This window comes from Hydra viridissima, unplaced genomic scaffold, assembly GCF_058129835.1.
Source record: "Hydra viridissima isolate aposymbiotic clone 2 unplaced genomic scaffold, HvirCarnegie_v1 scaffold_13, whole genome shotgun sequence".
NCBI classification, from domain to species: Eukaryota; Metazoa; Cnidaria; class Hydrozoa; order Anthoathecata; family Hydridae; genus Hydra; species Hydra viridissima.
In genome coordinates this window covers 11,161,226-11,184,725 of record NW_028324312.1, presented here as the reverse complement: position 1 = coordinate 11,184,725, position 23,500 = coordinate 11,161,226, and the positions used below count along the sequence as shown (strand labels likewise).

At 32.3% G+C, this 23,500-nt stretch overlaps 2 pseudogenes; both read left to right on the top strand.

Moving 5' to 3' along the window:
- The first annotated feature begins 1,943 nt into the window (after positions 1-1,943).
- LOC149880498 (uncharacterized) lies at positions 1,944-3,078 on the top strand (annotated as a pseudogene).
- A 120-nt stretch (positions 3,079-3,198) lies between these two features.
- LOC149880497 (uncharacterized) lies at positions 3,199-5,538 on the top strand (annotated as a pseudogene).
- The last annotated feature ends 17,962 nt before the right edge of the window (positions 5,539-23,500 follow it).

Below are 23,500 nucleotides of genomic sequence, written 5' to 3'. Positions count from 1 at the left end.
TTACAAAACAAAGGCTCACGTGAAAACACAAAAGCCTCAGTTGTTTTTTTTAAAAATTGTTTGCAAAAGTATTATCCTCGTCACCCAAAACATTACATAGAAGTTCAACAAATAAGAGAAGATATTAGCAAAAAAAAAAAGGGCAAAAGAAAATAATGTGTAATGGATTAAAGCAAAACTTCCTAAGAATCATCAAAAACCAATTCTAGTAATGTACCAGTTGAACTTTCAGCAAAGTAGTACATATCGGGAAAAGCTAAACCTAATCAATCAACAATAAGGCATCATTCTTAAAATCGACTTCTTATGAGTTAAGTGATCCAAAGCAAATAAAACTTGATTTGAGAATAAAAATATACATATGTATGTGTACCGTATGGGATTTGTCCGGTAATCTGGTACGGGATACAAAGGGGCTTTTCTTGCGGGTCCTGTCTGGGACCCGTATGGGAAATAAATAAAAAAATGATATTGAGGCAGATTTGAAAAAGCCATATTTAAAATAAAGGTGATTTGTTGTTTACCGCTCTTCAATATGTGTTATTTCTTATTTCTTTTGTTGTATTTTGTTTAAAGTTATCATATTCATAAATTGCTTATGCAATTGTTCATGATTGCATTAATTCTTTTCTTTTACATTTGCAAATAGCTTTCTGAAAACTTATTTATGGTTTATGTATCGTAAATATGAATAAATATGTATAAAAGAAAATTGAAAATAATTATATCAATTATATATTATATTTGATATAAAATATAATATTATATATTATACTTAAGTTTTTGTTTTGTTTTGCTGGAAGACTTCTAGCAAAACAAAACGAAAATTAAAAAAAAGACAAGGTAAAACAATTGTTAATTATAATATTAAATTGCATTGACGCTTAACCACTTCCAGGCTGGAAGTTGGAAAGCCTCAATGCAGTTTAGTATTATTATTAACAATCGTTTAAAACATAGCTTGTTTTATTAGGACAAAATTAGTCCGTTTATTTATTATACAGGAAACTGTTGATACCCAAAAATTAATATATATAAACCAAATATATGTTGGTTATTAGATATTTTTGTTTTATAAATACTATTTATTCACTAATGATGAATGAAGTAAATCTGTAAAACATGCATCTCTAAAGCAAAAGGAGGCATGTTTTACAGATGCCCTTGAGAAGATTAAGTTCTAAATATTTTCTGTTGCTTTATAAAAAAAAGTTTTTTGTTATACATCAAATGTAATTTTACTAAAAATGATGTTGTATAGAAAAATTGGAATTTAAAACAAAGTGTTATACAATATGTAGCTTATATTACTAGTTTTTTTTTTTTGCAATAATATGCAAATATAAGTATAAGTAAATAAAAACTTTAGTCATTAAAAATGTTTTTTTATTTTTTACTTATATTTTAATATTATTTTCATCATACATCAAATTAGTTGTTATGGAATTTTTAATATTTAGTGAAATTTATTGATCAGAAAGTGCTTTTAAATTTTTATTATTATGTTTGAACAATTTTATATAATCGTTTAACACCTTTAACCCCACTAATATTAATTTTAAAAAAGTATTCTCGTTTCATAATTTGTAATGAAACAAAATTATCTTTACTACATATTTATATAAAGGAAGTATATTTTTTTAAATCTACACAGTTTCAGATTTCAATCATTTAAAAAGTACGACCCACCCTTGCTTTATGTATAAATCAACAATTTTGCCTTTTCAAAAATTGCAATCAAGGTAAAAAAGGGAATTAAAAAAAAAATTTTTAAGTGATTTCCTATAACTTATAAAATTTATTATTCACATATAGTGCCACAATAAAATAAATCAAAAATTTTGAAAAAAGGTTGATTTACCCTACCGTGTAATTAACTATAACTTTTATCATTTAGAAACTTAAATTCAAAGTATAATACTTTTATAGTTTATTTATTTGGAATGAGTCATTTTTATTCAAAACGTACAAAAAACCGAAAGATAGCTGTTGCTGTTTCAGAAATATTGAGTAGTGCATCTGTGAATATATCTAACTTGCATGTATCAACCACACATGTTTCTTAAGTAAATAATGATAATTTGCAAATAAATATAGTAAAAATGTCAAGTTCAAAAGATCCAATTAATTTTCCAATATATGATGTGATTAGTTCTAATGATGACCCCATTAGCCAGGTTGATGATTTATATAACACTGAAGAATATAATGATTTTCCAGAATGGGTTACTCAAATTTATGATGACAGTGATAAGGAGAATATTGAAAGATATTTTAAAAGATAAGTTAGTTTCTTGGGCAGTAAAATTTAACATTTCCCAGACAGCATGTAGCAATTTGCTTGGTTTTTTAAAGAAGCTACATCCTGATTTGCCAAAAGATGCAGGATATTTGCTTAGTACTCAAAGAAGTGTTAACATTCGAAATGTTGCTGGAGGGGAATATTTTTAATTTAGCATACAGTATTGGCTGTCTATTTTTACCGAAAGGTATCCTCTCAATAATGATATAAATCAATTAGATTTGCAAGTTAATATAGATGGTGTGCCAATTTTTAAAAGCTCAACATATAGTTTGTGGCCTATACTTTGCTTGGTTAAAAATACTGGATGGTGTCCATTTCCAATTGCGGTATATTGCGGTGTCCATTTCCAATTGCGGTATAAAAGCAAACCAACTTCCCTTGATGATTATATGGAAGATTTAGTTTCGGAAATGACTATGCTAGAGAAGACAGGGTTTAAAAAAGATGACAAATGTTACTCTATCACATTAAAATCAGTTATTTGTGATGCATCGGCGCCAGCTTTTATAAAGTGCATTAAACCTCACAGCAGTTATAATTCCTGTGAAAGCTGTGTACAAACTGGAGAATGGCTTGGGAAAGTTGTTATGCCTAATCTATTTGCTGTTTTGAAAACTGACAGTAGTTTCCGAAATAAAAAAGACCCTGCTCATCATTAAACCTCGTTCATATCTCCTGTATTACGTTTAAATATAGGCTTGGTTAGTGGATTTCCTCTAGATTATATGCATTTGGACTGTTTAGGAGTTATACGAAGAATTATAAATCAATGAATACACAGCTTGTCTGTAGTATGTATTAGTCCTATTAATAAAAAATTCATAATTACTATAAATAAAAGTTTTAAAACATTTCTTATGTTATAACTCATAAAAACCTTAATTAGTTAAAATATGTTTACAATTGTTGCTTTTGAAAACACTTGCGAAACAGACTATGTTCCATTGAAATGGCTCGAGGGAGTGGATGCTAGTAATGTCCAATTAATGATTCCAAATTACACATCAGTTAAGTGCTATTGGCCACCATTTAAGAATCCCAACACAATTTCTAAAGCGAAAAATAACAGCCATGATGCAGAGATGAATTTGCCAATTTACATGGCAAGGGTGTTGGGATTAGCTTGTAAATTTATTTTGCATATAGTTTATTTTCTTCATTTATTGTACATTAGTATATGACCTTTTTTTTACCAGTTTTTATTTTGAAACAAGTTTTTTGACAGTTTAAACAAAGCTCGTCAAAAAGCCAAAATGGCAGAAGACACATCCAGTTTAGAAAAGTGCTTTATAATATTTTTTGTTATTTGGAAATTCATTTTATATTTATTACCTGTTGACACTAACATTATTAAAGATTATTTTTGTATTTTAAAAGAAAGAAGATGTTGCAACCCTGCAAACTCCCATCAAACAGCTAATCCAGAGTTGGCGATCAGTTGTTACAGTGAGTTTCATTATTTGTGTACACACCAGGATTTATTTATATATAATTTAGTATAATGTTCTAAAAACATGGCATAGTAGTTCATTTAAAAGTTGTAAAAATTTGAATTGAACTTTTCATAAATAAATTTTCGTTAAAAAAATATTAAGAAAAACAGCATGCAGCAAGTACGGAGTCATGCATGCCACATTGTAAAACAAACTTAAATTGTTCAATCTTCAAAATGATTACTGTATTCTTAGTAGCTTGTGTTAAAAAAAATTATCAAGTTTTTATAGAAAAAATAAAATAGTGATATAGGGGCATCCATAAAAAATGGCATCCAAAAGGGGGAGAGAGGGGGTCAATATAAAAAGGACAAAAAATGACAAGGGGAAGGGAGAGGGTTGTGAGAAAAGGACGTCACTTCAAAGATTTTTTTTTAATTTTTTGTAGAGGAGGGGGTCAGAAATAAACTAAAAAATGGTGGCATCTTTTATAAATGACCCCTATGCTGATAACTAGAAAAAATATATGTATAATTAGCTTTTATCACCATTTTGGTTAGTGATGAACATTCTAATAACTTCAACATATGGAATAGTGAACAATTTTCACCTCCTATTGCATCAACTGCTGCAAGAGCAACATCATTGTCAACTTTAAGTTCTACTACTGCAGGTAATTCTCTATAGTAACAACTCAGTTAAATAGTACTCCAATTATAGTATTCAAATCTAATATTTGTATATCATTATTTGTCATGTATTTATAGTTTTTTTGTTTTAAGTTGAGCTATTTCTTGAATAGGCTGTATATAAATTTTTTTTAATTTAAAAAAAAAAGGGTTTGCTTTGAGTGCTACATTTATAAGCCTCAAGGTAATGGTTAATGATAGTAAAGTTACTAATCTTTAACCGTATTATTGCATGGTTTGTAGTAAGTTTGTAAAAAATTTTTTATTTAGGCTCCAGTTTATGTCAAACTGCTAACCTGCAAACAGTATTTAATTTAATAACAACTTTGGTTAGCAATGTCGAGGAAATTAAAAAAGCTCTAAAGGTGCAAACATCATTATTGCATTCTATGAAGCAAAAAATGCTAGTTAGTGAAGAATTAATATTTTATTTGCTTGAAGATATAAAGTTGCCACTGACATCTACAGCAGAAGTTGAAACATTAGAGGAAAATTTGCCTTGCGTAGAGAAGAAAAAAGTTCTTGTAAGTTTAAAATGATTTTTAATTTCAACATTTTTTCGAAAGGATTAATTGCATAAAACAATTTGGGTTTAAGATTGGATCCCATGTTTTCATTTTAAAAGCCATTAGGGTGGGTTGAAATCTAATGTTGAAGTATTTATATCATATGAAAAACAATAATTCTGATTCCTGACTGATAAAGATTTTAAACTTATTTTAGTCGCATCACTTACTACAAGTTATTAAATTCTTAAATCTTATTAAACTTTATTTAACTTGCGTATTAAAATGTTTAAATTTAACGTTATATCAAACTTTTTGCTTAAAGATGTTGCAAGTTTGAGTGAGGATGACTTGTTTAAAGGAAGTGTGATTAAACGTGACTTTACATGATTAAGAATGACAATTATGTCTTTTCATTACATGTTATTTCTTTTAGGCAAAACATATATCAGACATTGGAGGCGAGGATCAAAGTAATTTTGTCATGATAGCGATGCCAGTTTTACTTGATGGTCAGCTTGCTCGGCAATTTAATTTGATAGGGCAGAAGGGAAAGAAATCGTTTAAAACCACTATTGCTTTGTGAAGTTTTTTTTAGTCAGTAGTATAAGCTCATGCATTATACAGCATGTCCCTAAAGGGACTGTATATGATCACTTACTACAAGATATTAAATTGTTAAATCTTATTAAACTTTACTTAACATGTGCCTTTAAACGAGTAAATTTAACGTTATATCAAACTATATTAACTATAGTTAAGATTATTTATTACTTTAATACAGTGTAGTTTTATTGCGATTATAGGTGCTGTGAAACCCAAATACAAATGAAGGGGTTAGGGCGAAAACAGGGGATGTCAGTTTTTGACAATTTTGAGACTTTTTTATTAACATGTTATACAAATCATAGGCTACATTCTATATTGAATTTGAAGCAAAAAAAAAAAAAACTAAGGGGCCAATTTAGGGATTAAAGAATACCCCTGCTATGTAAAAACAGGGAATGTATTGCTGTTGCAACCGTAAAAGCAGGAATTTCAAATATTTTTTGTTTTGAAAAGGATAAATACGGCCAAAAAAATAATGGCAGACGCATATCCTGAAATCTCAAAAAAACCTAGAAAAAGACAAGTAAACGGCAGAAAACGAGACAGTAAAAAAAAAATGAAACTTTCAGGTCATATAATGGGCGAGTCTTGTAACTACATTCGTTTAAAGTGTTTTAAAGTTATTAGTTTACAAGATAGACAAACAATTTTGGACAAGTTTAATCAAATGTCATGTAAAGACCAACAGGATGCTTTTTTGACATCGATTATAACTCCAATGGAAGTGAGACAAAGAAGACCTAGAATACGAAGTAATGAGAAAGATTTGCACCGCTATTCTTATCAATATCATTTATTAATAGCAAGAGACTCCCTTGTAAAAATTCAAATCTGTTATAAAGCATTACTTTCTATATTTAACATAAGCAAATCTAGACTTGAAAGAATACAGAAGGTCTTAACAACGACTGGTAAGTAGTTGTACATTTTCATAAAGCAAGTAATTTTTTTTCAAAATATTTTCAGGGTACACACAAACCTATTTATTTTTAGCCAAAATTTACTTTTTTAAATATTTTCTCCATGGCTTTCTTAACAGCAGTTTTGACAACTTCAAATTTTTCCCCTTCATCCACAAAGCACATGCCATTGATTCCCCTTCATTTTTTGTTGGTAAAAGATCTGTCAACTTACAACCTCCAGAAACAGTAGGGTTCGGATTCTTTAAAGAATGAATTGCCGGAAGAAGATCACCACAGACTCCATTTGATGGAGGTCAGAGTTCCTCTTGGTGCGGCATCTCTGAACTAACTTTGTTCTGGAATTAATTAAGGGATTGCCAGCATCAACTAAAGCCATATCTTTTTGAGGGGACTGGTTGAAGTGACCTACTAATTTTGTTATTTTGTGGTTGAGAATTGACCACTTTGGACATCTTTTATCATCGACAGTACCACTGACAACTAGATTTAGACACTGGTCGACACACCAATTGCACTTTCTACGCCAATTGATTTTCTAACACCTGCTTTAACATTAGCTGCACCGTCAACCGTTTTCCAGGTTTTGACTCCAAAATCAAGCTCAGGTTTGTTGATAAATTCATTGAGTTTCTTAGCAATATTGTCTGCAGTATGTTGTTCGGGGAAGTAGGACATTTCTACCAAGAAGCGCTTTAAATGGATCTTTGAAACTGTATAGTGGAGTGTAAGGCTCATGAAAGACAAATTGATATGATCAGTGGTCCACACGTTAGATGGGAAGGCCATCAATAAAGACATGACTTGTCTGTTTTGAAAATGTATTTTACATGCTCCTTGATGAATTTAAAAAGGAGAGGAATGTATTTTGAAGATTTACTCTTTGCTTTAATAGCTCAGAATTAATCGTTGGTTGCAGTTTTCATCATCGGAGTGAATGCGTCAGTTTCTACAATAGAAAATGGTTGACTGTTTTTAATCACCCATCTAGTAATGTCAGCAACAGTTCTTATTTGATTGATACCAGTGACTTCCAATTCTGGTTAGGTAGCCTGTTTTCCACCTCGCCGTGTCCGAGTGTTGGAAGTACCACAAGTTCCACTTGGTCCAGGCTGTGGAGATGCTGGTGTATCTTTCTATGTCTATGGACATCTCCTTTTCTTTCCTCTATTTTGTGTTTTTTCAAAATCTGAGTCCTCATAGGCAAGCTCATCAAAAATGTCAGGAATTGTTGATTTTTGCTTGTCTTTCTTTTCTAATTGTTTATATAAATTGAAATGGACTCTTTTCAAATGATTCCTTAAAGGGACTTAAGTATGTTTTGCCACAGTCCTTACATTTTTCATTTTCTTCCTCCACCTTGTATAAAAATTACCAAGTTTTAGATTAAGCATCTGAAAAGAAAAAAAAAAAGAAATTACATAAAAAGGAAACAAATCGGATTGTTTTTCGGATTAAAATTGCAAGATCGGATCGCACTAATATTTCGAATTATTTATTGAATTTAAAATCTGCAAAAACGAATCAGACTGTCTAAGACATAAAATTATGTCAAAATATTTGGGTAGAAAATATTTCTGACAAAATTTATGTCGGCAGAAAATAATTCGGACATAAAATTTTGGCAAATTATGTGGGCAGAAAAATATTTCTGACATATTTCATGACGACGGAAAGTATGTCGACAGATCTGCCAGATATATTATGGCGTAACAACTCTGGTTACACTAATCTCCTTGGATAATAGTGAAGCACACCTTTACTTGTGTTGTACATATATATGTAGAAAACATATATTTTACTCACGCGATGCATATTAACATTTTAAGAGAAACACATAAATGTAATCATTCATTATTTGAAGAAGAGGAAGACGAAGACTACAACTATATTTACACTCATATCAGTTAGATTGTAGAAATACATAAACAAAACTGCTAAATAGAAATATAAAAGAACAAATATTAAACATATAAACTTATATGCAAATATATTGAAATTTAATTCATAATTTATCAACCCTAGTGGTTTCTCTTTTAACAAAGTATTGTGGTTTTGATGAAGCTTACTTTAACTTTGTTCTGCAGAACAACATCAATTTTCATAAATGGTAAGGGCTTCTTGTTTGTATAACTTTATTGGATAGCCAAGGAAAATTTTCTACTCAAGTTTCTTTACTTCAAAAATATTTATACTTTCCAAATTTGAACACGTGCTCTTTTTAGCTTTTTGACTTCTGCTTTTCCTACTTTCCAGTTGCCCAATTTCATTTAAACTTACATTTTTTGTGAAAAACCAAGAAACGAATGTTTACTCTTAAAACAAATACGATTCAACTTGCAGACGCCAAAAACATTGTTCAAATTTTATTATTGTAGTGCGATAAAACTAGCTCGTTTGAACTCGAGATATGATAACCGTTTAAGAGTCTAAACCCAAAAGTTACTAAAGTTTCAAGGGGTTTTCTAAACGCATTTGACTCAATTTTCTTGAAGTTAATGCGTTTTTTCTTTACTCATAAATTCGGCTTTTGAAACCGTGGCGTTGTTAAAAACGGTAACTTTTCATAGCTCAGTCAACTTTGTCAGCTGTTTAGTCCAATTAGTATTAGATTTTAGTGCAAGCGCTTGTGCTCTAAAATGAGTTTGTTAGGTAAAAGTGGAATTGCGGCCTTTTAACCCAAAAATTTGCTAGGAGGTGCGTTGCAGATCGCGTCTGTTGGCTGCTTTGCTGGACCATTACAGTAGTATTTTAGTAATAAACAATCTTTTCTTTGCAAAACCCCGTTGTATTCCATCCAGTTTAACTGAAAAGAAAGTTTCAAAGTCTTTAATTTTTTCTAGAGTTTTAATCTGGCCGCAAACTAAGGCGTTCGAAAGTTCGATTGTGCCACTGCCTCAAAATTTTCCTTTTCTGAGTTGAAGCAGAGCGTCCAATACTCACCACTTCTAGCCAACCCCTTTTGCATCCCCTTTTAAATACCTCTATAAAATAACTCTGACTCTACTTTTAACAGATTTTGACGATAGTTTATGAGTTACAGAATTACTTTTAAATTTAGAAGTTTTAAAACAGCTTTCGCTGTGTAAATTGTCTTAAAAACTTGAAGAGACGAAAAAATCTTCACCGCTGTAAAAAAGCGCATGAGCTAATCTTTTCTAGTAAAAGCTCCACTTTTAAAATAAACACTGTGAGGATTTAGGACCTGCTAAGCAACCATCAGAGTCTCGGAGGTCTCGTATATACGATACTACCATCAACAATACTTTGAAGTTGGGATAAGAAAAAGGAGTCTTTTCGAGACCGATGCCAAATCTGTATCAGTATCGGTCTCGTAGGACGGTATCGTGAAAAATGACAGATCCAAACAATAGTTTCCGTACTGAGACTCTGATGCTAAGTGCGCAGTAAGCATAAGCGTTACCGGGCGTAAAAATATGTAAATCAGAAATTCTATACGCATATTTACACATCTTTGCGCATAATCTGTGTAAAATGCGGAACGTTAACGGCATCCGCCTGTCAACATTTCGCATTTTACGTTTCAGCACGCTGGAAATGTAACGTTTTATGTAACGTTTCAGCAGGCTGGAAACCATAAAATTTCGTAAAACACCCAGATTTCGCCGACTTTTTTAACCTAGTCCCATATAAAAATTATTTTCTCACTCGCTTTTGATAAATTATATTGAAGTTTGATCGTATAGAGAAAAGATTGCTCTTTACGATGCCTTTAAAACGAATGAACTCTGATTATAAATAACGGAGCCACGAAAATCAAAAACGGTGGCCACTGGCATGTTTCCCAAGTTATATTGCTTTCAGTGTTTGCCACCAACATCTCATACCCGCCCTTTTAAACTCATCCATTAATTCTCTGTTTAAAAGATATTCCTGCATCCTAATACCACCCTGAAAAAGAAAAAAACGTGTTTTTTGACTGATTATCCAAAAGCTCTTCTAAAATTTGTCAGTAAGATTAAAGGATTTTTAGGATAGCTTTTTTTTTCTAAAAAATCCTGCGTTTTTTTTAATTAAAAAAAAAATTTATATGATGTAATTTTGACGGGATATTGTGCGGTCCTCATTTTTTTGTTGTCATAATGATCAGTTAATCAACAAAAATGTCTGACCATGCTAATGCGCATGTCGAATTAATCAAAGTTCAATTCCCACTCTTTTGACTACAAATTGATTGTTATGAAGCCTCAAACTAGGACATCCACTGCAAAAAACTGTTTTATCTGCAGAATTCCAAGAACAAATAGCATGAAAAGTATCTACTTGACAAAGCTACTCAAAAGTTAAAATTTATGTGGCTCAAAAGCGGTGCTTAAAATGTTTTTTAGTTGGAGCAAAAAGATTGGAGATAGAGAAAAATGATTTTAACCTTGCAATTTGTTGCAGTTTGCTTCTGCGTTTACTCTCGTCCCCGTATAATCCAATATCGTTCTGATCATTTTTTTAGTAAATGATTTGTTCCCATGATTTCCTTCTTCATGGTAATATTTAACAAACAATTTTGTAACTTCATGACCTCTCGGCAAAATGATAGGATACTTAACATCGTAAGGCAAGAGATAAGCATTTTTTAATCGACTACAAGAGCGTTAAAGGCCATCTTCATCAATTTGATAGTAAAATTATTTCATACGTTAACCAATTTTTACGGAGTTTGTGTCCAAATATTTACATCTATTTTATTTTCGGAATTATTTTTAACTACTCCCTCTCATTTCTTTTAATTATTCGCAACTTTAGATTGCATTACTTCAGATCATTAGTAGCACTTATTAGTATTACCAACTTTAGATGTTACATTTGACAATTGGCACCTCTAATAGTGGATTGAGGACTTGCACAAAAGTAGACTACAGCCAGTTACATTGCAACTTTTTACTTATCACATTTTTAAATAATTTTTCACACACATTTGTGACATTGGTCCAAATAGTTGGCAACCAGGTAGACTACTTGTCTGGGACCAAGCATTCTAATTTCGAAGCTGATTACTGCATTGAATTGAAGAACGAACTTCTTTCCCAGGCCTTTTGGCATATGATCGGCAAAACTCTGAGAATGGTCAAGTTGTGGCACCTCAAGGTGAATGGTAAGGGCATTGTCTGCGGGCGATTTTTTTGCTGATCTGTCGAACTTCTTTCAAGAATTTGTGAACTTCCTCAAGCTTCTCGAACTTGTCTGGTTTCAGAATTAACTTTTGAAAATTTTCAGTAAGTCCCCTATGCATCACGTTCATGTCTTGAGTATCCAGCAAGAAGGAGCAGAGCCGGTTTGATTTCCAAGAGTGATTCGATGGTGACACACGTTGAATTCCGACGGGTTAGGCCGTTGACACCAATTTCTTGAAAGGAATTTTCTTCTTTTCGCAGGCCTTTCTAAGGCACTGTTTGAATATTGTTAACTGATTACCAAGGGCAGTCAGACCACGCAATTTTTTCAGAACGAATACGAGCTCTGGCTGTCACTCATCGGGGTTGCCTTCGACCGCTTGAGACTTTGCAGAGAGGTGCAGCCTTTTTTCTTTCCCGCTTGTTCTCCTCAAACAATTACAAAGAATATGAGCACTGCAGTTCAGTTTGTTTTGGAACAAAGTTTCTTCTGTTTCTCGATTGCGAACTGCATCTCTGACTCCAGCAACAACATTCTGCCCCTTATCAGTGATGCAAAACAGGTAGAGGTCCCTCAATGCAGGTATGTCTAGCTTAAGTTGCTCCATTTCATCTTGTAACCACACAGCAATGCTGCTACCTGTGCTGCATTCTTCATACAGAGAGCATCTGAGCAATAGCCTTTTCAGTTCCGGTGGTTACTTGGCAACAGCACAGTGTCCTTTCAGGGAGAAGTATTTATTATTGGTACACGAAGTCAAGCCATCGTTAGTTGCAGTCATACCGTAGACGAACTTAAGAAGAACATCTACGGTATGACTGTTGTATAGGCTTCGCTTTCAAAGGGAGGCAGGTCATCTGGATCTTCGTTGGATTTTCTTTTTTACATTCACTTCCTTCTTCGTTTTCAGCAACTACATCGCCATGACTTTGTGATGACAGAGTACTTGACTGGCTAGCAAACATTTCCGAAATGTTTTTCTCTTTTACGCACGTCCGATTTTAAATTCAAAGTTTTAAAATTACAACCTTTCTAACATCATTTCAAGAAACGGAAAAGGAAACAATTCTAACACACAATGATGCTTTACGATCGATTTTACTGGTTTTGACTTACCTTAGATTTTTTTTAACAACCAATCAGAGTCGAGCATTTTAAATAAAGGGGGAGATAAAGTAGGTATGTGTGCAAAATTTTTAAACCATTCAAATATTTAATTATTTTACATCATTGTAAAGAGCTTTAAATCAGTATTACGGTGGTGAATATTTCATAAAAAACTAATGATTCTACTAAAAGTTATGCCCATTTAAGTGACAAATATTCATTATAAAGAATGCTTAGGAAAACTCCAACCAACTTTAAAAAATCGCGTTCGGCTTACGGTGGTTTTAAAATAGAACTTCATTGTTTAGTTTTTAGCGCATTACTTTGCCTCGGTTATATTTTCTCAAACCATTCAAAATCGCGTAGGCTTTCTAATGAATTGTATAGGTCTCTGAAAAGTCTCTGCCGACAAAGCGATCTGTCGTTGACGGTCGCAACCAATTCATCAAATTCAAGCAAAACTACATGCGCCATTTGAAATAAAAACTTGTTTAACCACATTGGTATTTTAGTTTAGCAATGTGGTTAGTTTCCAACCATATGAATTTTATGAGACAAAAATATTTTATCCATACGTTCATTTACATTGCAATGTCGTTAAAATAACCATATTTTTTTTAATAATTGGAACCTTTTTAGATAATTTACAACCACAACATTTATAAACACTTTATACTCATTACACCTTCAAAAATCTTTTAAATATTCATTTATACCTTATAATCATTAACACCTCAAAATATAAAACTATCCATCAGCACCTTAAATTCATCGCTCATTAAATTCATCGCCCCTTAAAATATTTCGTAATTTCCCATAGCCCGCAAACTGCTTCCGAGCAGTTTTTAAATTTTTGTCTAAAAAAAATCGTTTAAAGAGAAATAAGCTCATTTTTTGTGGGTTGTTTAATTGAAATGAATGACAATTTAAAAAAAAAATTTGAACAAGATTTTGAAAATATTGAGACTTCTCGTGTGAAACTTGAAAAAAAAATGGGGTTTGAAAACCTCCTATGCTTCAAATTAATAACACCTTCGGAGTCTAAGAATATCATTGAAAAAATTCATTCCCAATGTATGAGCGATGAAGACAAGAAACTAGTAAATGACATGCTTACTAACTTCAAGAGTGCTATAGACGAAGATTTGCAGAATTTTACAGGTTATCCAGATTCTCATGAAAGAGATATTGCAATCGAATTAGTCAAGTTGGGTGCTGATCCATTCAGAACAAGTGAATTAAGCTCCTCGGCATTTTTATATACTTTTGTTTATGACAATATTCAGATGGCTAAGAGTTTTATTAGAAGTAAACTTGAAAATAAAGGTATTTTAGCTGATCTATTGTCTACAACAAATGATTATGAATTTTGCAATTACTTGGTTAACGAATTAAAAAAAAACAACAAGACTCTGCTCAAGCTTCTTGGTTTAGAACCAGAAAGTGATGAATTTGTAGTTCTTTTAATGACGATCGAGGAATGTATGGAAAACTTAAACGAAGATTGTGAACTTGAATAACAAATATAATCCGCTTTTTGTAATGCGCATCGAAATTTGATTCAGTTGCATACTTATACAAGTAGAATTACACGACTTTTTTGTTTTTTAGGCAAATTTCTTAATTTCTTCGTTGTAAAATTTGTTATGGTTTTTCTTTTATCATGTAACTGTACATTACATGATCTTGATATTGGTTTCTGTAACCATTTCCTAAATTGTGTTGAAAGCATTAAATTGTCAGTGTTTGTAATGAATGTTTAAACAGACGTTTTTTTTACAAGATCGTTTAAAAAAAGGTTTTTCCAAAACATTATATATATATTCATATGTATATATATGTATGTATGTAGTTATATATATACATATATATTAGTATATATGTATGTATTTATATATATATATATATATATATATATATATATATATATATATATATATATATATATATATATATATATATATATATATATATATATATATATATATATATATATATTAGGGCGTCCCAGCCGCCCCAACTTTTTGCAAAATTGCTGTTTAAAATTTTGCAACTGTGTTTCATCATATATACACCGGAAATATATGTGTTTTTATGATTTTCAAAAAATTTAGCCAGCACAATCAAATTGAATATTACGTTATATTATTGAATTTTCATCTATTTAGACTAAAATACAAATTAAAGGATGAAAAACGCAATATTTTCCATTGAATGATGTAAAATCATGTACAATGTTCATTGTTTATTATAAAAATCGAAACCTCATTTATCTATTTAATCATCAATCATCATCCAGTGCTAGGAACTGCGACTTCTCTTGAGAACAAGATGATAGTTTCCGCTGATCTGGAACTTTTTTTCGCGAACTTTCCACTACTTGGAGTACATCTTGAAACCTTTCTTCGTCCATTGTTACACCCAAGAAATCATGACATAGCTTTACTCCTCTTTCAGCAGCTTCGTTGACTACTTGAAGACTTTGAACAATTGTCTTCAGTTCAAGAAAGTCGTCCAGTTTTGTCCATTCATTGGCTGGTGTTTGAAGAAACTCATAGGGAGCATTCACAATATATAAAAACCTCATTGATCCATGGCCAATCAAATCACTCAGTGACTTAATCTCCTCTGAAATTGGTTTAAGGTTAGGCTTTCCGAAGGATGCTCCAACACGATCTGTAGTACTTCCAGCACTTTCAAATTGGAGGAGCTGGAGCCTCATACTCTCTTTGTCTTTGTCAGATACTATTTGTGAGAAAAGAGTCAATGGAACAAGCTCTTCATTCATATACCAAGTATGTCTGCTAAGAGCTTTTATTCCCTTGCCAGCAATTATAGAATCATGGTATGCAAACTGTTTCAGTTTCTTGACTAAAATCAAATCGTTGACTGGGGCATCAGCTACAAATGGGCAATTAATCCACCATTGCACGTAGACACTTACAGCAAACACACAGAAACGTTCTAATTTCTTGATTTGATTTTTCGTTGCAACTTCTGAATTGGGAAACTGCTCAATTATCTTTCCGGACAATAATACTATTTTCATAGTGTACAGAAGTTTTGCCATCTATCTTGCTTTGTGCAAAGCTCCAGGGTGCTTCATGCTAAACTTCTGAGGTTCGGATCCTTTTGTAACTAATAATAGGCTGAGTTCAATAAGTTCTTGGTAATCCCCTCGAGTGAAATCTAATGCTAGGAATTCACGGAAGCAATTTGTTAAGCTTTCTTGTTCCTTTTCAGTTGCTCTAGGAAGTTCAGGATAGTAAAAATTTGCTTTATTAACTGGTGGAAGTTGTAAGTAGTGGCTCTTGAATCTGCAACAATTTATAATCATTATCACTAATTAAAGCAAGTCTATTTAATCAATTAAACAAATCTTTTTTTACAATTATGTTGTTAAAGCATTAGGCTTACCTTTTAAAAAGTTGAATGTTTGGACCAGATGAAGCCTCTATATTTAATGAATCCCAACAGTCGCTAAGCATGACTTCTCCTACATGCCTGCGGCATGCAAGCCACAACAAGGGGCGGTCTAGTTCTTTCTGCAGGCAGACACATGCTGCAGTATGCTGTCCTGTGATGTAAAGAGTGAATTAATTAATTCTTTAATAAAACTATAGCTAATAGCCTTACAATTAGTCCATTACTAAAACCTCCACAGTATTTGTAATCCTAGAGTTTGTGCAAAAATGATTTGTTGATTTGAAATTTAATAGATTATTAACATTTCACAAAATTTAATAAATAATTGCTATGTTAAAGTCTAACCTGTATTTGAGGATGTTGTGTCGAAGACCATACCTATGATGTTTTTGTCGCATTTCCAATCTACAAGCAGATTTTTTGTTGCAACAGAGACAATGTTACCATGTTTCAGATCAGCTTTTGTGGTTGAACTTGGAAGGGCTGGCACACCAAGAAGTTTAGTTCCATTTACTCCCGATACTAAAACAGGTAGACGATCATCGGCGTCTTTATAGTCCAGAGAAGCCATTAGTTTTCCGTCCCAATGAACCACCATTTTTGGAGATGGATTCCATTTATCTTTTATTTGTTGGCTAATATGGGGCATTACTGATGTTCGATATCGATGGGCTGAACTGGAACTTAGATTTATTTTTGAAACATCTCCTCCGCAGACAGATATCATCAAATGTAAGAATGAATTCATCTTAGTATTACTAATGTTATTCCTCACACTCCAGGCAATAACATTTGAATTTTTGAGAATATCATGTGGGACAAATATGTGTTCACCAGATTTAATTTGCCTTTTGTGTCGCCGTTCAATTCCAGAGCAGGCCGAGCTGGGTCCAGCAGTCCCCCCAACCGATTCATCACAAGAACTACTGGTTAACTCAAACTCATCAGTTTCTTTGAACATTATTGAATGGTCTCTTTTGGGAAAAGCTTTATCATAGGTTCTTTTCTGCCTTTTCTCAACAACTTTTGAATGGGCTTTGTCAATTCCTGAATAAGATGCTTTCCTATCAGTTATCATACTTTGCATGAAAGCAATATCTGCATCGATGGATTCTTTTTCCTTTGTTGTTTTATGTCGTTTTTGAACTTCCATATCTTGGTAACGAAAATTAATTACGAAAATTAATTACCGTTATAACGAAATAATATACCGTTATAACGAATATACCGTTATAACGAAAGAATATACCGTTATAACGAATATACCGTTATAACGAAAATTAATTACCGTTACATTCCGCAATAAACAGGCCTGGTTTCCATAAGCCTTAGCATTATTATTTTAAAGTATGGTAACGAAAGTGTTATAAGCAGTGCTGGGCAAAATACTTTTTAAAAGTATTTGAAATAAAAATAAAATAGTCTACCTAAAAAGTATTTGAAATGAAAATAAAAATAAAATAAAAGGAAAGTATTTCAAATAAAAATACATTATAAAACTATTTTAAATACAAAATACTGGAATTGTAACCACTCGAATCGTATATCACAACTTTATTGACATAATTTAACCTTTAAATCAACATTTATTGGCCTTTAAAAGTAACAGTTTTTCGAATGTTGCATCACTAAGACAGTTTCTTCGTGGCGTCTGAATTTGTCCAGCGGTGCTAAATAACCGCTCAACAGGTGCGGATGAAGGTAAGGTCGTATTGTACCTCACAAATACGTGTTTTATAACTTCATATTTTGCCAAGATTTTAAAATCCGTACCAGAGTCGCTTAAGTACGATAAACATTCGTTGTTGACTGTTGTTTGTTCTGCAATGTTAATTTCGCTAAGCGAGAAAAAATCATCACTCATGCCACTGCCACCAGCTGATTGAGTAGCTGGAAGTGGGTCAGGGTCAGAAATAGTATTAGCTCTGTACAACAACTGTTGTTGCTGAGACTTAGCTGCACGAACGAAGAGATCACGACAGAAATCTTTTTTATCACCCGGAACCCATCTCATTTTGAAGTAGGGATGCGATACTGCTGCAACTATCCTGCTGGCATTATGTTCAGAAAATGATAGATGAACCTCAAATCTTGTTTTCAAGCTTGTAAGCATAGATTCTGCAAATTTCTTAGCATGCTTCAGTGATTTCTGCTGCAGGTCCTGCAACTTCTGCTGTACGGTGTGTAGCGTCGGAAATACATCGCCAAAGTACACATTGTCACCTTGTAACCTGTCAATGGCAACAGCAATAGGAGCCATTATCATTACATACTCTTCTAGACATTCTAACTCCTTCTTTTTGAACTTTGGCAACTTCAAAACGTCGCATATTTCTCCAAGCTTATCTTGCAACTGGAGAATGCATTTCAATGCATCATACCGGGAGTTCCATCGTCTAGGGACTGGTATCAGTATTGCCCTTGCAATGATTTTTTTCACAGCATCCGATGCCTTGGAACTTCTATGAAGCAAATTCCAAATGCTAGTACACTTGGCCAATGCAGCTCGATAAAGACGTTTGAAATTAGCATCAGAATCACATGCTTTATCTGCATCAGTAGTTGATGTGAGGCTGAGAGAGTGACTATTGCAAGCTTCATGGTGAGGCAGAACAACTTCAGTATCATCATCCGTGTCTTCGCTAACTGGTAAATTTAGGACTGCAGTCATGTCCGCTATTTCAACATCATTGTCGGAATTTTCTGCTTCATCATCATCACCAGTTCCTGTTTCCTGAATTTGTTCTTCAGCAGTTGCAGAGATCCCTGAACCAGATGCAGTACTGCTAGTATCTACAAAATATTCTCGGAAGGCTTTGCTGAAGTTAGAGGCATCATCTGTTACTGTTGCTGTAATTTTTTCCACGTGTAACCCATAATCATTATGAATTTTTGAGATCATTGCAGCCACTGAGTCGTAAGTATGACTTCCAACAAAACGTTGACAGGAAAGAGCAACAGATATGCGTGATACTGATCATTCAGTACTAATATCAATATAGTGAGCTGTCATTCCTAAGTAGCTCTTTTGGTTCACTGACCAAATGTCAGCTGTTGTACAAACAAATGGTACTTTACTGAAGACTGTTCTTTTATCATCACGCATTTTTTGCAAACGGGCGTTTAATTGATTGCCTAATGTTTTGCGACAAGGTATACTGACATTGCGATTGAGTCTGTGGATCAAATTTTTGAACGCCGGCTTTTCCACTGTGATCAAGGGGCGCATTTCTTGCACAACGTAGTCAGCAATAAGCTTGTCAACTTCATCCTGTGAAGTGGATGTTTGATTTCGAGGCATAATATGCATTTGTTTCAACTTCTTAGAAGCAGGACCAGATTCGACAGAAGGTCCACCTCCAACTCCAGATTCCATCTCAGCTACCGAGCGCTTACGCTGTTTTGCAACTGAAACCTTGTGCTGCTTGTATTCCTCGATTCGCTTTTTGCCATGAGCATTCTGCAACAACAACAACAACAACAGTCAATCAACCGAGATTATTGCGTTTATTTGTGTTATGTTATAGCATTAGCGTTTGTCTGTGTTGCTTTATGAGTTTATTGTTTTTAATGTTTAGTGCGCAATATAATATAGTGTTTTTGTAGTTATATACATACCTGAAAATGTTGAGTAAAATTAGAAGTTGCTCTCAGTGAACCACTGTAGGTTTTTTTGCCAACACATAACATACACTGTGCAATAATTTTAACATCCTCTGTAGTTTTACTTTTAGATATAATTTTGAAAAATTTTCCATCAAGTATGGCAGGGACGGCTTGTTCACTCTCAGCATTTTCATTTTCTACAATTTTAGTCGTTTCCCTCTCTTCCGCCATTTTGAATTTTTAAGAGATTGGTTCCCTCTAATATAGTAATTAAATAACAAATTACCATTACCAAGGGTGGTCCAAGGCAGCTCAATCTAGCCAAAGAACTTTTTGTAGTTGCGTCATTGTGTAACTTATTGTGCACAATGAATATGTAGTTCAATGACTATATATGGGTCGTTGTGCATAATTCATTGTGCACAATGAATTAAGAAATGATATTTAAATTGTAAAAGCGGATGAATGTCAGGATGAAATGCATAACGTATATAGAATGTAGTCGTCTTAATATTACACTTTTGGAAACCAAGTTTTAATTAATTAGCTGTTGGTGGAAAAGTATTTTGTATTTTGTGTTTTAAACAAAATAAAAAATAGCCTTGAAAAGTATTTGAAATAAAATTGAAAATACTAATGAATAAAAGCATTTCAAATAAAGATAAAAATAATACAAAAGTATTTTAAATAGTATTTTAAATACTTTCATTTAAAATACTTTTTAAAATACTCAACACTGGTTATAAGGAAATGAAATTAATAGAAGATTTCAAATAAAGCTTGAACGTAGAGTTTGAGAATGTAGAAAATTGATGAATAATTATTATTGTATTGTACGCTGGTTTTTTTTGTTAAAAAAAACGGTTTGAAGGTTACATTTTCTAAATTTTACATGTGATAGAACAACTATGAACTGAGTTTCAAAAGTTCTTCTTTTAGGAAAAAAAACTGTTGAATTCTTTTTTAAAATTTATTACAAAAGTACATTACTTGCAAAATAGTTTATTCTCTAATAATCAAAAAACGGCTATTTTCATTGCCACAAAAAATTGCGCAAGATAAACATACTTTAACGACTTTTTTAACGTAAAAACCATGCTATTAATGTATTGCTTTTGTCAGCTAAAAGTTCATAAACTTATTATTTTCAAAATGGCGAATATTAGGGTTTTTAATGGGATTTTTTACAACTTTGACTTCGAATTAGAGCACTTTCCGTTGATTTTCAGGTCTATGTTTTTATACTTTTATGAATCAGCATAAAATTCTCTATCAGAATCAATCATAAAATTAGGGGGGGGGGGGGGGGAAAGTCGAGTTGCGCCAAGGAATTATGTATATAAAAATTATTTAAAAGATCTCAACATTAAATCCAAAAACCAAATTTCAGTTAGAATGACAAGGAGAATAATGTGAAAGTTTTCGTTTTGTGCACCTTCGCCGGGTCGTTGATACAAGTTTCAACATAAAGCGGTTGAACAATGGAAACGGCCTTTGTTTCCAGACTGTATATTCTTGTGACTATGGTTGCACGTCCATCTCTTTTAGGTCCATGGTGCACCTTCACCGGGTCGTTGATACAAGTTTCAACATATAGCGGTTGAACAATAGAAACGGCCTTTGTTTCCTGACTATATATTCTTGTGACTATGACTGCAGAAGATGATGATAGAATACAAAGCAGAAAAAGTATTAAGACTGAGGGAGATGATTTAAGATTAAAAATAAATGAATTAAGAGAATTAGGAGAAGATGACGGTTCTAATGATATCACAGTTTTATCTTTATTGCAAAAGATTATTGCTCATGATAAAAAGCATGGCCAGTCAGAAACAATGGAGGATAGAAAACATACATTATTTAATATAGCAAGAACTGTTGCTTTACTTTCTGTAAGAGCACAGCCAGATGAGCCCAAAAGATTGAAGGAGAAATATATCTCTTCAATTAAAAGGAGCATATGGAGAGATATAGAGTTTTTGCACAAGATACTTATATCTCAGCCTGAGATAAGTCATAACAATCACTGTATTGATGATACAGTTCAAAAAATACTTGAACATGATATCTCTACATTGGCTGAAGTTATAGCTAGTGAGTTAAATACAAGTTTATCAGAGGATGAAAAACAAAAGACGCGTAATTTTTATCACGATACCACTATATTGCATAATATATATAGAGTAGTAAATTGCTATCGTGAGAAAGAATCATTACAAAAGATTCTTGATTATACTGATCCAGCATTTCTTGTACAAATTAATCCAGAAACACTTAAAGGGAAATTAACAGTTTTTAGGGTGCTAGAAGTTATTGGAGAATGTTGTACAAAGAAAAACTTAACTGGTACTACTAAAGAATTAGTTGCTGATCTTGATTGGAAGTTACTTATAGCAGTACGTAATGGATTAGTACATCATGAATGGTTTTTGGCGTATGATAATAAAATGCAAGACTTGCTGGTTTGGGATATTAAAACAATACTTGAAGTAGATATCCCATTTATCAGAAAAAGAATAGAATTGATATGGTGTAACCACCAAGAAAAAGAAGCTAAGAGTGTTAGTAGGGACTTTGATGAAGCAGTGGCTGATGGGTTCATAGAACATAAAGAAATAGTTAGATTATCAGGTAACAATAAACAACTGATAATCGAACATTGTAAATGGTTCTTACAAAATGGTTTTATAAATGAGGCTCAGTTTTCAAATGTTTCAGATCTAATACAACAAGACTTAGGTAGAGCAGGTAAAGATAACTTAATAAAAGATTTAAAGAATTATATAGGAGAAGAAAAATTTACAAAAAAGCATCCTGAGTTAAAAGAATTGGAGGAAACAAGACAAGGATTTAATAAAATACAAGGGCAATTAACAACTAATAATAATAAAGCTAAAAAAAAGGTAAATGAGTTGCTGAAAGATTTAGTAAAAACTTTTGTAATTAGCAATCAAGACCATGCATTAATTCAAGAAAAAATAAAAGGTACTGCATATTTCGAAGGGTTACTGGCATTAGTAATGGATATACAGAAAAAGCATGATTTTGCTGTAGATGAAACAGAAGTTAAGATTCTAGAGCTGTATAATAAGATTAAGAAAAAAGAAAAAATGAAAAACAATCACATAAGATCTTTATATAACTTGTTAGTTGAAAAAGGTCGAATGAAAGAAGCAGAATTTGAAGAGATACCAGAAAACAATGGTTCAGCTCAGATCAATAAAATGCTACAGATGATAAATTTATTTATAGAAGGAAGTAATTTACAGAATGTTGCTGATAAAAAAATTGAAATAAGTAAAAGCTATTATAAACTCATTGCATATATCAGAACTGATAAATATGAAAAGGTAAAAGATTGTATTGCTACTGATTGTAATCTTCTAGTTGACAAGCAAATAATCACTGTAGCTGATAAAGAAGAATTAACCATATTACTGGACAATATGAAAACAGAGGATTTTTTATCTACTTTAAAAAAAAAAATAGGTGAAGAAAAATTTACCAAACAGTATATTAATCAATTAAAAAATCCAGAAACTATCAAATTAGAGGAAATGATGAAAAAGTTTGGTGAAATTGTAACTAATTTGGTTATAGAAAAAAATCCCTCTAAAATAGCAGTACCAGATTTAACGAATGTTAAAACTCAAGCTACACATCAACATTTAAAGCAGTTACGTGATTTTAGAAAAAAATTACCAGATAAGAAACAGTATAAAAGTACCAAGAAGGAACAAAAGTTATTAGATCAATCAAAAGTTATAGA